Below are 9640 nucleotides of genomic sequence, written 5' to 3' on the forward strand. Positions count from 1 at the left end.
CGAATAGAGGCAGACCCGACGCCGGCCGCGTCGGCGTGGGCGAGCAGGCTCGCTCGGCGTCTGCCCATGGCGGCACCTTAACCGGTTCAGGGCCGAGCTTGCGGAGGAAGGGGTACCCTGGAGCGGGTCGGAGGCCGGATGGTCAGCGTCAGCGAAGGTCTCGCGGAGGGGGACGGCCTCGACGCCCGCCGCGACGGCGCAAGCGAGCAGGCCGCGCTCGGCCCCCGCCCACGACCGCACCTCCAGCCGGTTGCGCGGACCAGAAATCGCGGCGGCATGGGCTCACGCCAGTGAGGAGCACGCGGAGGGATTCAACCCGCCGCCAGGGACCTGTCGTGCTCCTCAGCCCCGCCGAGGCCACATACGAGCTCCTCCGCCGCGGGGACGAGCTCCTCCCCGCGCCGCTGGGGCATCCACCGTACAAGCTCCTCCCGGCCGCGGCCACGCAAGAACTACTCCGCCGGGGGCGTCCACCGCGCGAGCTCCTCCCGCCGCGGTCTCGAGCTCCTCCGCCGCGGGCACGACCTCATCCTCACACCACCGAGGCCTCCACCGCGCGAGCTCCTCCCCGCGCCGCCGAGGCGTCCACAGCGCGAGCTCATCCCCTCGCTGCCGAGGCGTCCACCGCGCGAGCTCCTCCCGCCGCGGTCTCCGGTGACACTTGCAGGGCAGCCACCCCACAGGAGCTCGTCTCCGCCGCTTGTGATGTGAAGAAAGGGAAAAAAGTGAGCGTTGGCTGGGATGGGCGAGTGGATAAGCCGATGCGTTCGGTGGTCTGGTCGATCGTCCCGAACGCTCAAACAAAATGACATGGCATTGTGCTCTGCATAAAGATCAGTGCGGCTCATCTGACGGTTTAGGACACGTTCGGGACGAGATTCAGAAGTACGGGTCGTTCGGGAGTTATGGATTCCGTCAATAATTTGAGAACTACTAGATAGAAAATGCGGCTTGCCGCATCCCGGCAGCATTCATATAAAGTGGTATTCCTTTATGAGAGACTTGTAAATAGATAATATAACTTCTGAGCAAAAACCTACTTCTCTACCTACTACAGTATTGCAGCCAAAGCTTGATCAAGCCAATAAAAATCTGCCATACAGCAAAAGGATTACAACGTTCCAGAGCAGCTTACTGCAGTAATACAGGGGCCAATTCAGCAAAAGGATTACAACTTAATTCAGTCACTGATCATGTACTGATTGCCAATAAATGTATTACTGGCAATAATTTGATGCCAACCTACATGAGTTACCAATTTTCTACTGAATTAAGTTGGAATTATTTGATGCCAGTATGCACAGCAAAGTAGACATCTAAATCACTTCACAACATCTACAGTTATCCCCAAAGATTAACAATGCCTACACCATTATAACTGTATTTTCAGTTTGGACAGTTTTTGTCAAACTAACAGTGTAAACTGAATTTTTGACAACTCTGTTGTAGCAAATGTGAAGTCCCAGATTTTCAGTTTAAACTGTTTTGTCAAACTGAAAATTCCATTGTTGTAGCAACTCTGAAAACAGTCCGAGATTTTTGACAGTGTAAATAGATTTCTGGTAGGATCAAGTACTCTACCAGGTCTAGGGCGTAGGTGGTAAGGGAAGGATGGAGGGAGACGTGGCGAGGATCGGGCGCGCCGGCGGCAGGGCGCCGTCGCGGCTAGGAGAAGGGCGGCGGCTAGGGCTGTTGGCGGCTAGGGTTCCGGCTCCTCAGGGAGCCGGGCAATAGGAGATAATATTCTTCTTATTGCTTGCCTTCAAAAAGAGTCTTACAACCTATATTTATATCCTAGATAACTTGTAGAAGAATCAACCTAAGATAACTTGCCTAATCTGAAAATAAAAACTAAGATAACTTGCGGGCCTAAGCCGGCCGGCCATAACACTTCTCCCCGCCTGCACAAACAGCTCGTCCTCGAGCTGCAAGGTGGGGAAGCGCTTGCTTGAACTCTTCGAGGTAATCAACCAGCGTCAAACACCTTCTCGACATCTGGGGCGGCCAGGTCAGCGGCGACGACGTCCTCCGGAATGTAGTCTGCCACCTCCAGGTAGAAGAGTCGCGGGCAGGCGTGGCCGGGCTTGTAGGGTTCGTCGCAGTTGAAGCACAACCCTTGGCGGCGACGCTCGAGTATGTCAACTGGGGTGAGCCGGCGGAACGGGCGCCCCGCGGTCGCGGCGAGGGGTGCCGCAGAAGCCTGCACAGGACCGACCCTGCGCGGAATCCGGTTCGAGTAGCGACCCAGTAGTCTGGGACGGTGATTCCTGCTGGATGGCCACCGCGCGGCACTCGAACGCGCGGGCGTAATACATGGTCGACTGGAGATCCTGGGGTCCCCGAAGCTCCACGTCCATGCGGATATGGTCCGGTAGACCGCCCACAAATAACTCGGCGCGCTGAGTGGCGGAGACGCCCGGCGCGTGGCACGCCAGGGCCTGAAAGCGGTCGGCGTAGTCCTGCATCGTGGATGTGAAAGGTAAGCGGCCGAGGGCCGCCAGTCGGCTCCCGCGGATAGGAGGCCCGAACCGGAGGAGACAGAGCTCCCGGAAGCGCTCCCATGGTGGCATGCCGCCCTCGTCCTGCTCGAGGGCGTAGTACCAGGTCTGCGCTGCGCCTCGAAGATGATAGGATGCGAGCCAGGTGCGATCCGAAGCGAGCGTCCGCTGCCCTCGAAAGAACTGCTCGCACTGGTTGAGCCAGTTGAGGGGGTCCTCCATGCCCTCGTAGGTGGCGAAGTCCAGTTTGGCGAAGCGAGGGGGTGTCGGCCCGCCGTGCCCGAGGGCGGCCGTAGTTGCCGCCGGCGCGTATGCTGGGTCGGGAAGCGCCGGGGCGTAGTTCGCCGAGCTGGAGGGGTGATCAAACCGCAGGGAGGGCGTCGGGTGTTCCGGCACCGTGGAGTAGACCCGCCCCGAAGACGAGCCGGTCGCCCAAGCGGGGATCGGCGATGGTGACGGTGGAAACTGCACCTGGTGCAGGGGCCGACCCGTAGCCCTAGGCGCGGGTGGTGGTACTGTCGATGGCGGCGGCGCCTGGTGGAGCTGCACCGGCGCCTGCGGCGTGGGGGCCGGCGGTGACGCCGGAAGAAGCTGCTGGGTCTGGCCCTGCTCCGAGGCGCCGGTGCCCAGGTTAGGGCTGGGCGGGGCCGGTGGAGGACCCTGCTCCGAGGCCGCTGGAAGGTAGGGCGCGACGGAGGACGGCGCGGCCGGCGCGGTCCAGGTGGGCCACTGCGGCCCCGTGGTGGCGAGAAGTGGCGGGGCTGCCGGCGCGATCTGCGGCGGCCACTGCGCCCAAGGCGGCGGTGCGGCCGCTGGGGCGGGGAGCGCCGGGTAGCCTCCGGTGACGGCCCCAGGTGCCGAGTACCACGGAAGCGCCTGCTGACCCGCGGCCATGGCTGGATGGAGTCCGGTGATGGCCCCCGGTGCCGAGTACCACGGAAGCGCCTGCTGACCCGCGGCCATGGCTGGATGGAGTGATGGGGGCGGCCCGTACGGACCTACCAGGTAGAGGCGGATCCCTTGAACCGCGGTGACGAGGTCGTTGAGGACGCCCGCCATGGCCTCCGGCGTGAATTGTTGCGGCTGCGGGGGAGGTGATGGCGGCGGCGAGTGTTGGACGGGGGCCTGTGGCTGCCCTTGGCCTGGCGTGGTGCCGGGTGCCGTTAGGACCGGCGCTGAGAGCGACGCAGTGGTGCCCGCCGAGAGCGAGGCCGTGACGCCCGGCGCAGAGGCGGCGGTGGTGGAGGAGTTGGCGGGCAGCAGTGGTGGTGGCGGTGAAATTGGCGGAGACATGGTCGAAACCCGGTTACCTGATACCAAATTGGTAGGATCAAGTACTCTACTAGGTCTAGGGCGTAGGTGGTAAGGGAAGGATGGAGGGAGACGTGGCGAGGATCGGACGCGCCGGCGGCAGGGCGCCGTCGCGGCTAGGAGAAGGGCGGTGGCTAGGGCTGTTGGCGGCTAGGGTTCCGGCTCCTCAGGGAGCCGGGCAATAGGAGATAATATTCTTCTTATTGCTTGCCTTCAAAAAAAGTCTTACAACCTATATTTATATCCTAGATAACTTGTAGAAGAATCAACCTAAGATAACTTGTCTAAGATAACTTACCTAATTTGAAAATAAAAACTAAAATAATTTGCGGGCCTAAGCCGGCCGGCCATAACAACTTCACAGTCCCAGATTTTTGACAACTCTAAATGGCCTCTCTAAATGGCCATCAAGCAATGAAATTTGGTCAATATGACAAGGAGTCTCTATGACAAGTGGCATTACTTCACAGTAGTCTGAAGAAGTTTGATTTAACATAGCGCGCGTGCACACACACACACACTCAGGGAGGCATTAGTTCACAAGTTACATAGGTTCAGACTTGAAGCATCAAAATGTACTCCTGTAGGTTAGCAGGAAGAGCTTACATATGATCCATATGGCAAGGGTGACTTGATGCCATTATAAAGACCTCGCCGTCGGCACCACACAGCCTCCCTGAAGGCACCGTACAAAGAACTTAGCAAGCATAGGCCCCTCTCCAGAAGGCAGATTGTAGTATACTGCCTGAATCTAAACATTATTATTTATCTACTGCTATTACATATACCCCTAGATTAGATATGTATTTTTCTGCACAGAGCATTTCCTTTGATTTTAAAAATCGCCGAGGCACATGCGAACTAAAATTTTCCAAGTAAAAACAGAGAAGGGCCACCACAAATATTAATTAACCTGGGCAAGTGCTCACAGACCACCGTTGGAGCCAGCGTCACTCGGCGAGCCTGGCGACCCGTGAACTTGGAGCTGTTTGTCGGCCATCATAACCTAAACAGGACAGATGGATCCAAGAGCCACCCCAGATGAGTTAAGAAAGAAAAGTGAGCTTTGGGTATAATCGTGTATAGACGCGAAGCAATCTGGTAAGGCAAACCAAAACTCGTGGAAGAAATCGAAATATAGGATGTACCCACCTTGTGAGAGGAAGAATCAATCACACCAGATCCAGTCCCTTGCAAGCCGAAGACGAGGACGACGCGGCAACCTGAGACCAAAGGCCAACCTTAACCCTAATCAAAATGTATTTCACAAAACCAAGCAGAAAATCAAGAGCCCAACTGATGGACAATCATTTCTCATTTTTGAGACATCACAACAGTTGGCCACATCGTTAATTCATAAAACGGAAGAAATCTCCTTAATATTTTAGTTCATGACATAATAGAACTACCAGCAAGTTACTGACACTTGACTAATGACTGCACCTTAGAGATATATAATTCCACCATTATATTAACAAATAAAATTGAACTCCCTACATGTTATCTGGTTGAGCTAAGCCTAGAACATGGAATTGCAACTTTTGCGCACACAAATTGAGAAGAACATAAGATGATGTCTGGGTGATGGACATAAAACAAGTTTAAAAGCTAACAATGCTAAGGTACCAGATACATGAACTATGCTCTAACAAACGTTCTAAAAACACCTAGTAAGTGTGAACGGTAAGCAAAGAACACTCCTATCAAAACAGTGTACCAAAATTTGCAATAAATCAAATGTGTTCAAGCAACCAGAGGGCGATCTTAATTGTATAAACATGGTGTCAAGACTCATCAAGGGGAACATGTGGCGTCAATCGAGGTGAATAAAGAAACATCACCAGTTCAGTTAGCATGAGTCGTAAGCATAGAGCACTCATCTTGGCTGTTAGAGACGACAAAATAGAGAGGTTAACTATAAGTAGAGGAAACAATTATGTAGCATAAGAACATGCTTTCTTTGAGATTCCAAATCTGTTTTTTGTGGCAATACAATTCTAAGGCCGTAAATAAAAAATATTATACTATTGTCTGGTCAAATCATAAGGAAAGAACGACTATTATTGATTAGAGTTTTTTTAAGTAGGCAAAGCACTACAACACTGGATCCTAAGCTACAGTTGAGGCATACAAAGCTATAAGTGTCTGTTCTTTTCATATATAAACAACCTTTAGTATCTCAACCAGAACCAAAGCAAAACAAAAAACATGGTTAAGTAACCAGCACAGGAAGAATGAACCTTTTGGAATTTTAAAGTAGCAAGACATGAAAAGTTATTTTTTTCCTTCAATATTACACACATTAGGGGAGGTAGATGTAGTTTCTATTGCATAGTGGGCTCAGATTTGCCTTTCCTCGATCATATAACCTACCCCCATCATCTCTTATCACCAGACTGATCTGTTTATACAGTAGAGCTGCCCTGGTTATCACTCAACAAGAATGGCCATCCAAGGACAACAACAAGTATCACAGGATCAAAAAGGATTCTAGAGACAAGAGGGAGGATCCAACTTGATACCCAGTGGTGCCTCGATTGCTCAAAGGCACACTAATTCCAGCCAACGTAATCATCATCGCCCTAGCACGAACACCACTTGAGCATAAATAAGTAACACCTTTAAATACAAATAAAAAATGGTTCAGGGTTCATTGCATAGCCGGCACGGACACCATTGCCGGCGCCGCTGATATGCCGCCCTCCTCCGTGGCCGCTGCCGCCATCGCCATGGGAACCACCTGCGTGGGAGGGAGGGAGGCAGCTGCAAGAGCGAGTGAGAGAGGAGGCGGCAGCTAGGTTTTCATCGCAGGAAGCCGCGGTCATTTTATACCCCCCCCCCCCAAGCAAAATGACCTAGATGCCCTCGTGGGGGCACGGTATTTACATTCTGTTGCCATTGGAATTTTATCCGACGGCCGAAGTTGATCGGTAAATTTCCAACGACCCACAGTGATTTGGATCGAGATCTGACGGCCTGTATCGCGAGGAGATTTCGATCCGACGGTCCATAATCCAAACGCACGGGAGAGCTCCATTTCGGTTCAGACTCTAACAAGGGGAAACGCACGGGAGAGCTCCATTTCGGTTCAGACTCTAACAAGGGGATGCATAGCGGGCTCAGATTCACCTTTCCTCGATCATATAACCTACCCCCGTCATCTCTTATCACCAGATCAATCTGTTCATACAGTGGAGCTGCCCTGGTTATCACTCAACAAGAATGACCATCCAAGGACAACAACAAGTATCATAGGATCAAAAAGGATTCTAGAGACAAGAGGGAGGATCCAACCTGATACGCACAGGTGCCACGATTGCTCAAAGGCACACTTATTTCAGCCACGATTAATCATCATCGCCCTAGCACGAACGCCACTGATCAATCTAGCAAATCCAGGAGCATAGCTATAGGACCAGGGCATCCACATGTAAACCAGAGCATCACATTAGCTCCTATGATAGCAACTAAACATGAACAGCATTCTGCAAACCCTAAAATGGCATGGATCCACAAGTACAGAGCTCAAGTAGGAACCGATGCATGAGTAGGGCATAGAGCATCAACCAGACAAGCACCACATCAATATAGCCATGGCCATGTCCCATACAGTAGCCGAAGCAGAGGAGCGGGAGGAAGATGGACCTCACCGAGGGAGGCTGTAGCCGAGGTAGTACTCAGTGCGCGCCGGGGTTGCGCCTGAAAGCCGTCCAACCGGCGAGGAAACGCGTCGGAGTTGCGCCTTGCACCGTCCCGCCAACGAGCACGAACGCATCAAACAACCTGTGTAAGGAAGGCATCGTTGTTTATCAGAAACAATTAGTTAGGAATTACTATTTAACATAAATACATTTTTTAGCACAAAGATATGCACAGGAAAAATACAGAGCTCAAGTAGTAAATAAAATTTCATGCAAAAGATATAAAGGTCCAATGTCCAATAACAACTCAACCTTATTTTTTTCAGAATCCTTTGATACACACTATAAGTTGCCGACCAAAATCTTTGAGCATGCACATCTGGCATAAAAATTTGATATGAGAACTGATAGCATTTTTTGTCGGTTTAAAACCTTGGATCTACAATCAGAAGTATCATATTACTATTACTCTTACATACATGTTGGCATACACAATATATCTCTACTCTGCCATAGTGTATAGAAAAATAACAGGACTATTAGCTCTACATGAGAAGTGAACTCATGGGTACAGGGGATCAATCTTACCTTGAATGTCTTGCACCAAGGCATCCAGCTACCAAGGCAAGATCTCAAACACAGAACATCTATCTTAGAACACCAGTGTTTCCCTTCATAGTCCACCCTTCCTACAATATTCTCGTAACAACAGAAATCTCCCGTTAGTTTATAGAGCATGCAATTTGCGCTCAAACTGAAATAAAAACAACATTTTGTCAGTAACATTTGGTTAATTCGGCACCAACAAAATCTCCTATATGATTTGGCAATTAAAGAATAGTAACAAATGATATAAAATAACCAGTGACATCAACTCTAACTACACAATATCCAGGGAAACAACATGAATCTCCAATTGGTTCACAAAGTATGCAACTTTTCTCTCAACTGAAATGAGAACAACATTTTGTCAGTGATATTTAGTTAATGGAGCACCAACAAATCTCCTATTTCATTTAGAAGAATAAGAATAAATAAAGGATATAAAATAACCAGCGGCACATTTAACTCTAACTACAACTTGGCAAAGAAATTACATTAGTTGATTAATGATTATCTGTAGCTAAATCCTATATTCAATACACAAGACGAAGGAATTCATATATTAGAAATCATATGCACACCAGTCAATCAATTAAACAGCAAGAATCACAAATAAAAAGAAATTACATTGGCAGTTCATATCAGTCTCCTACCTTGAAAGTGATACCTTGAAATCATATGCACACCAGTCAATCAATTAAACAGTAGGAAATGCGGCTTGCCACACCCGGCAGCGCCGCTGCCGGGTACAATTATATCCAATTGGGTAATACAGTCATAGGAGCATTTTTTTTACAGAACAGTCATAGGAGCATTGTAAATATATATAAAAAAAAGCAATGATATTAGTTCAGTACAGTGTCATACTGCAAATTATTATCTGTTCATAAGATATGAAATTTAAGATGGGTTTTAGACTGCATAACATATTGTATAGAATATATTGACAAATATGATGAACCGTTGCCACATAAGCATCCTAAGAAAGAGAATGCTCAGTTATAACATCGGTACTCACATGAAAATTTATCTAAAAATCAGCAGATAAGTCGAAAAAGAAAAAAATCAAAAAAGATAAATTGAGCGATAGAAGATAGCAAAGCAGGCTATGTAGACATAACTCGACATCATCGATATAATAGTTCATAGTTCCTAGATTCAGATATGGACTGGATAGTTCTCCTTATAGACATCCCATATGGGTAGCCAAGTTCAGTACAGGCCATTTTGTCAAAGCAAAGCAAGCAGGGTACATTTAGTCAATAGAGCAGATCGACGATGGATCTCATTAAGTAGGTAACAATAGTTTAGCTATTACAAGCAAGACAGAGCTCCTCACATGCCCCTCTTGTTATTTATCAATGATGCTTAATTAGTACTGGATCATCTCTGTCTGACCTAAGCCGCGACCAAGCCATATCATTGCAACCCGTAGAAAAAGGAAGCTACAACTGTGTGAACCAAATATAAATGGGGACAATCCTGCTCTCCATCATGCTAAATGGGGACTTCTCTAGCACTCACGCTTACTATTGGTCACGCTTGTGTATTCAGATGCCACTCAAGATATAACCACCAAACGAATTC

The 9640-nt window shown here is 49.5% G+C and overlaps 1 long non-coding RNA gene across 1 annotated transcript; it reads right to left on the reverse strand.

Moving 5' to 3' along the window:
• Positions 1-6925: 6925 nt before the first annotated feature.
• On the reverse strand, positions 6926-8145 carry LOC125554137. Its single transcript, XR_007304331.1, has 4 exons — positions 8039-8145; positions 7460-7592; positions 7104-7216; positions 6926-6989 (listed from the first exon to the last, which is right to left on the reverse strand). It is a non-coding gene; the product is annotated as an uncharacterized LOC125554137 (long non-coding RNA).
• Positions 8146-9640: the final 1495 nt, after the last annotated feature.

The sequence above is a fragment of the Triticum urartu genome, chromosome 4 (assembly GCF_003073215.2).
Source record: "Triticum urartu cultivar G1812 chromosome 4, Tu2.1, whole genome shotgun sequence".
Classification (NCBI taxonomy): Eukaryota; Viridiplantae; Streptophyta; class Magnoliopsida; order Poales; family Poaceae; genus Triticum; species Triticum urartu.